This window comes from Tachyglossus aculeatus, chromosome 18, assembly GCF_015852505.1.
Source record: "Tachyglossus aculeatus isolate mTacAcu1 chromosome 18, mTacAcu1.pri, whole genome shotgun sequence".
Taxonomy (NCBI): Eukaryota; Metazoa; Chordata; class Mammalia; order Monotremata; family Tachyglossidae; genus Tachyglossus; species Tachyglossus aculeatus.
Window position 1 is genome coordinate 2,079,714 of NC_052083.1, and position 7,587 is coordinate 2,087,300.

The window sequence follows — 7,587 nt, forward strand, 5'->3', positions numbered from 1 at the left end:
CCAAGCTCCTGAGGGAGATCCGGGGGTCAATTGGTCCCATCCACTGCCTCTGGGCCTAACTGTTCCCAACACAACCCAGGGGACAGCTGTCTGCTCTGGTCTCAAAAATGATCAGGGAAAGAGCCCCCCACCCCTTGGAAATGTATTCCGGAGTCTCCCTCTCCTGACCATCAAGACGTTCTTCCAAAAGTCCCCCTAAATCCCTCCTGCCCCTCAATAATAATAGTAATAATAATAATTATATTACATTACATTACGTTATATTATATTATATTTATATTTATATTATATTATATCATATTATTTTATATCATCATATTATATCATATTATTTTATATCATCATATTATATCATATTATTTTATATCATTATATTATATTATATTGTATTATATTATATTGTATTATATTACTTTATATTACATTATATTACATTATATTATATTCTATTATATTACATTATATCATATAATATCATATTATGCCATAATATATTTTATATTATTATATTATATTATATATTCTATTCTATTCTATTCTATTCTATTATATTTTATATTATGCTATGCTGTATTATATTATTTTATTTTATATTATTATATTATATTATATTATATTTTATTGTAACATATACTTTTATATTATATTATATATTTTTATATTTATATGTCATGTCATATCTTATTATTATATGTTTCTATACGTTGCCACATTGTACTTCTCAAGCGCTTAGTACAGTGCTCTGCACACAGGAAGCGCTCAATAAAAACGATTGAATGAATAACGATGGCATTTGTTAAGTGCTTACTATGAGCCAAGCACTGTTCTAAGCACTGGGGGGAATACAAGGTAATCAGCTTGTCCCACATGGGGCTCAGAGTCTTAATCCCCATTTTACAGATGAGGGAACTGAGGCTCAGAGAAGTTAAGTGACTTGCCCAAGGTCACACAGCAGACATGTGGCGGAGCCGGGATTAGAATTTATGACCTCTGACTCTTTCCACTGAGCCATGCTGCTTCTCAATCCTCCTTGAATGCTTACATATAGCTGCCCTACCCAGTTTGGTGGCTGAGGGAGGGGGGCATCCGGAGCTGTCAACTTCTTTTATGGCTGGCAAGCCAGAGGCCCAGAGAGGGTTAGCCTGGCCTGGGGTCTCACAGCTCATACGGTGTCAGATCCTGGGGGTGCCTACAGGGCCTGCCTCTCCCCTCCGGAACCTCCACTCCCAGGAGGGTGGAACAGTGTCAGCCCCTGGGATCCGGAGCACTTCTTTCTTCCCAATTGCTCCAACCGTCTGTCCTCATTCCCAGGGTGGGAGGGTGGGGGGACAAGCAGAAAGCCTCCCATGTCCTCCTGGGACCGCTGAGCCCGGAGAGATTGGATGACCTGCACAGACAGCCGGCTGGTCAGAGACAGAGCTAGAACCAGGCCCGGAACTCCAGATCCAGGATCTGCTGCCTCTTTCCCACCCGCTCTCCTGGCTCCCAGTGACAGGGACAGGGACAAGGTTCTCTCACTCTGGGAAAATTCACCCACTTCCTCATTACCCCTGGAAGTGCCTGAATGGCCTACTGCCTCTTCCCACAGCCCCCAAGATCCAAGTTCTTCCCTGGATCTTCAAGCAGCGTGGCCTAGGAGGAAGAATCTGGGCCTTGGAGTCAGAGGACCTGGGTTCTAATCCCAACTCTGCCACTTTTTATACTGTGTGATATTCGGGCAAGTCCCTCAACTTCTCTGGGCCTCAGCTACCTTATCTGTAAAATGAGGATTAATACTGTGAGCCCCAAGGGGGTCATGAACTGTGTTCAGCTTGATTAGCTTGTATGTACCCCAGTGCTTGCACAGAGGACCTTGGTTCTAATCCTGGCTCCACCACTCATCTGCTGTGTGACCTAGGGCAAGTCACTTAACTCATCTGTGCTCCAATTTCCTCACCTGTAAAATGGGATTAAATGACTGTTCTCCCTTCTACTTCAACCATGAGCCCCCTATGGGATAGGGACTGTGTCCAACCTGATTAACTTGTATTTACCCCAACACTTAGTATACTACTTGATATACAGTCAGTGCTTGACAAATACCATTATCATTATTATTAGGGAATCAGAAGGTCATGAGTTCTAATCTTGGCTCCTCCACTTGTCTGCTCTGTGATCTTGGGCAAATCATTTCATTTCTCTGTGCCTCAGTTACCTCATTTGTAAAATAGGGATTGAGATTTTGAGCCCCTCATGGGCAGGTACTGTGCCCAACCTGATTGGCTTGTATCCACCCTAGTGCTCAGTGCCTGGCATATAATAAGTGCTTAACAAATTCCATAATTATTATTATCATTATTATTATTCCTCATGGGCAGATACGGGAGGGCCCACTCAGCAGTGGTGGAGTTTGGGATTCCCTGGGTTCACAAGGAGAGGCAACCTGTCTGCCCTTGTCCCTCTCCCTCCCTGCCAGGAGCTGGCCACAGGGCTGGGAGGTGGTGGTGAGGAGTGCAGGGAAGTCTTTCTCTCTCTCTCTCTCTCTCTCTCTCTCTCTCTCTCTCTCTCTCTCTCTCTCTCTCTCTCTCTCTCCCTAGTGCCCTGGCCCCTCCTCGGGCAGGCCATGAACTGCTCCCAGAAAAGGGGAAGAAGCAAGTGAGTAATTAGCTGATTCACATGCATGTTAATTAATTGTGTATGCAACATGGGGTAATTAGTTTCTCAGCCAGTACATAGAGCAAAGGATCAGGGATGAACTCTAAACAGACCTATCAAAAAGAGCCCAGCTGGGGTGGCTGGAAAAGACCTGCATTCTCCAGGGTCATCTCCCTTCCTCCTCCCCTTCTCCCCTCTCCCAACCCTTCTATTCCCCATTCATTCTCTGTCTTTCTGTTTCTGTCTCTCTCCCTCTCCCTCTGTCCCTCTTCCTCTCCCTATTGATCCTGTTACACTCTCCCAAGTGATCGGTTCAATGCTTTGCACACCACAGACTGTAAAATCCTTGAGGACAGGCACTGTGTCAGTTTTGTTCTCCCCCAGTTGCTCTCTGTACACAATGGGCTGTATGCTCTTTAAGAACAGGGATCATTTTTACTTCCTCTACTATATTCTCCCAAACACTTAATACAGTTTGCACATGGTTGACAACAAGCCCCTTGAGCGTAGGGATCATATCTACTAACTACTGGATTCTCCCAAGTGCACAGAGCTATGCACACAATAGACACTCAGTACATACTATTGATCGATTGATGGATACTCTCCCAAGTATGTAATGCAGTGCTCTGCACACAATAGGTGCTCAGTAAATTCAACTGATGGATGGATCCAGGGTGAAAGTTAGATATGTACAGCTGTAGCTATTAGGTTGGATTCCCAAAGGACAACCATCACTGTTCCTCAAACAACCTGTTGCTCCTATGGGAATTAGAATCCTCCGCCTGAATGGACCCAGCTTCATTCAGCCCTTGTCCACTTTCTGCCTACATCTGTAATTTTGTAAATATTAACGTCTGTCTCCCCAGCTCTAGACTGTAGGCTCGTTGGGGCAGGGAATGTGTCTGTTTACTATTGTACTCTTCCAAGTGTTTAGTACAGTGCTCTGCACACAGTAAGTGCTCAAAAATGTGATTGAATGAATGAATGATTAATTGATTTCTCATTTTTCATGAAGGAAGGAAGTGGAGAAAGGAAGAGTGAGAAGAAGGACAAAGAGAAAGAGGGGGCAGGAGGAGGAAGAGAGAGAGGAGGAGGAGAAAAAGGAGGGGGGAGGTGAAATAGGGGATGGCGAGGGGAAGAGGAGGATGAGAAAGGTAGGAAGGGGTGCGAAGAGGAACCGTGCCTTGTAGGCCAGCCCCTCAGCAGGAAGGAGAACAGAAGGGTGGAGGACCAGAACTATAGGGCAGTTCTGGAGCAGGGGCCATTAAAACATCTGTCCCCTCCCTGCCCTGTACAGACTCTTTGCCCTGAGCTCTACTGGGACTTAGGAAAACCCATGGATGGCACTGTTTTCTGACTCGGAATACTGAGAAATTGGTGCGCTCAAAATAGCAAGGAATTACAACCCTAGCGGCTTGGAGTCCCAACTCTGAGAAGCTGGGGGAGGGAGGGGCCTGCAAGGGCCACGGACGGGGGCGGCGGGGGGAAGTCCATGGACCTAGAAACCCGAGGTCAGCCTCTCCAGACCCTGAGCAGGTGTCTACATCTGCAATTTACCTGCAGACTTGAGGCCAAATTGTGTTGGGGAGATGTGTGACCTGGTTAATTTGCGTGTGTAGGCACAATCACTGCCAGAGAGCCTCAACTTGAACTCCTGGAGCTCTGAGCCCAGGACCACAGCGGTAGCAGTAGTTGCTGGGGAATGGGAATGCGAAGGTAGGGGGTGGGGAGGGGAATGGAAAATGACCTCCCCCCAAACCAAGAGCACACCACCAGGGTGAGATTTCCTCTGCCCCACCCTGGACAACTTCCGGCACTGCCAGCCCTGGATGGAAGTTCCAGGGGCTAAATTTCTGGGGGTTGGAGGCACCCGGTGTGACACCACTAGGGGATGAAGTTCGGAACAAGCCCGAGACTCAGCGGTCAGTCCCCTGAAAAAAGAGGCCAAATATCTACCTTCTCTCTGGCCACCAGGACATGACTAAGGGCCCTTAGTCCTGGCTTCCACTTGGGCGGCAGCTGTGACCACTGATGTGGGGAACCAGCCTATGACTCTGCCCCAGCCCCACTGCGCTCTGCACTGCCTGAGTCACTGATTGACTTGTTTTTTTGTTTTTTGGGAGTCTTTTTACAGTATCTGTTAAGCGTCTACTATGTGCTGTACTAAGTACTGTACTAAGTGCCAGGGTAGCTACAAGCTAATCAGGTTGGACACAGGCTGGGTACCACATGGGGCTGACAGTCGTAATCCCTATTTTACAGATGACGTAACTGAGACACAGAGAAGTGACTAGCCCAAGGTCACACAGCAGACAAATAACAGAGGAGGGATTAAACCCAGGTCTCCTGACTCCCAGGCAGGTGCTCTATCTACTAGGCCATGCTGACTGCTTTTCCTGCCAGTCAGACCAGTATTGCATCCACTGATGCTCAATGGTTAGAGCCAGAGAGGCTTACTGTGTTCAGGGGAAGCCCAGGAACCATAGGCTAGGATTTAGGTGGTTCTTCCTGACTGCACTGTCAGAGTTCATTAATAATAATAACACTGATTAAGTATTCACTGGGGAAGGTACTAGACAATCAGATCAGACACAGTCCCTTACCCACGTGGTGCTTACAGCCTAAGTAAGGGGAGGGCACCTTGTGTTTTATCCCCATTTTACAGAAGGAGAAACTTAGGTGCAGGGAGTTGTCCCAGCCCACACAGCGGGGCAGTGGCAGAACTGGGACTAGAACCCAGGTTTCCTGCATCCCAGTCCTATGTTCTTGGCCATACTGCCTCTATGGCGCTTCAGTCGTTATCCCCGAGGTCAGAGCCCTGTGGGTCTTGAGCTGGGCCAGGTGGTCTCACCCCAAACCCATCCTCACAGCAGGGCAGGGAGGCCCTGAGGGATAAAACTCAGGAGTGGCAGATTAAACCTCCTGAAAAAGGACCCGGCAAATCCAGTTGTTCTACCTTTTAAGTTTTATTGATTCCCATAAAAAGCCCAGCCAACCTGTTAGGGGCGTTAAGTGCATGACTGCCCTCAAGTAATTCCTCAGCCACACAGAACCAGATCTGATCCACTTATTTATTAAACTTGCTAAGTGGCGCCACACCCAAATGATCCCCTCTCCCCACCTCCCCCCCACCAGGCTGGGAGTGTCCCCAGGATCCTCTCCCCTTGGCTAGTCTCTCCCCACAATCCCCTGACACCCCCTCCCCCCCTGCCCTCCAAACCCCACTTCCTGGCCCAGGAAGTTTACAGGATTAACTTGCTTCTTCTCGAGTAGGATCTGACTGAGGTAGTAAAGAGGGCCGTCTGTGGGGTCTGGGAATCCCCAGAGTTTAGGATCCACTCTCTGTTCCAGCCCCCACCCTGTCTGTTCTTCTTCTTGGTTGTTGTTTCTGGATTTGTTGCCTTCTCTCTTCTCTCCAGCCCCAACAGCTCCCTGGGTAAAGTCATGTCTGGTAGGAGGCAGCAGAGAAGAATGAGCAGTGCCCGGCTCCTCTGGGCTCCCACGCCATCCCCTCGGGCCATTCTGGGCCCTCACTTCCCTGGGGTTGGGGGCGGGGAGCGTTGCTGGGGAGGGGAGAGCTGGGGCTTCCCTCAGTTTCTGTCAGAGCCCAGAGCAGCTCTCTACTCACAAGCCCCTCCCACCCTCTCCTCTGCCTTCCTCCTCTCCAACAACTCAATTCTGGGTCCCCCCATGCGGCCCTCCCCACCGCCAGCTCCAGCCCACGCTCTCAGAAGCCGCGTTTGGCCTGCCAGGATATGGAATCTCGGGCAGCCTGCCCTCCCTCTCTCCACTACTCCTTACCGCTCTTCCCATCTCCTGCTCTCCTGCCTCGGCTAACCACTTAACTCCCACTCTATCCCGCGGCCCGCACCCCACCACCCCACAAACCCCCTTTCTCCGCCCCCCAGGCTCTGCCTATGTCCCCTGTCCAGTCTGCAAGCTTCACTGACTCCACGCACAGAGGGGAAGGGGATGTTGGGAGATGCCTTGGGGGTTGAGAGGACACGGGAACCTGCATCCTCATCCCACTCTTCTCCCATCTATCAACTCCAGGTCAGCGTCGTGCATCTCTCATTACAATCCCCAGCCCCACTATGGGGACCTCTCCCCACCTCCAGTATTGATAAATGACCAGACAAACAGGAAGGTCAATTTCTCTCTCCCCTCTGTGGAGTAGAGGGCCTGGACACAGGGTGCGCAGGGAGCCGAAAATGGCTCCACTCTGGGCCCACCCAGCTCTTCCCAGGGATGTCGATAGGTCATCAGAGGCAGGCTTCTGCCTCTGGGACAGCTGTCTAGAGGGTTTTCCTGAGGATCAGGGGAGAGTCGACCAGATTCATTCTGCATATTTCCTGGAAATCCAGCCCCAAGCCAGACCCTAGAATGGCCTCGGATATGCATGTCTGTCTGCTGCTTGCTTTTGGTCCCTTTGGACCTAAGTGACAGCAAGAAAGATTTTGGCTAGATATGAGGAAGGACTTCCAGCTGGAGGTGGTTTAGCCAAGGAAGGTGTGGAGTTCCTACCCCTGGAAATTTTTAAGGGAAAGAAGAGATGTCCATTTGCCCCATCTGTCCTGGATAGTTTAGATGGCTGAGGCAGGGGGGTGGGCCGGATAACCTCTCAAGCCTTCTTCCCCTATGCCCCCACACCTAGCCAGAGGATTCTCTGAAATTATTTGGTTTCGCTGCCTGTCCAGCAACCATAGGATGGGGCCACTCTCCTCTTCCCATTTTCCACTGAATACTGGCTGTGAGCTTCTCCCTACCCTCTAGACTGTAAGGTTGTTATGGGGCAGGTAATGTGTCTGTTTAGTCATTTGTCCTTTCCCTAGCACTTAGTACAGTGTTCTACCCAAAATAAGTGCTCAACAAATACGATTGATTGATTGATTCTCCTGGGGAGGTTGGCTGAGGGACGGGGGTGGTGAGAGACTGGGCAGGCCCAGCCTG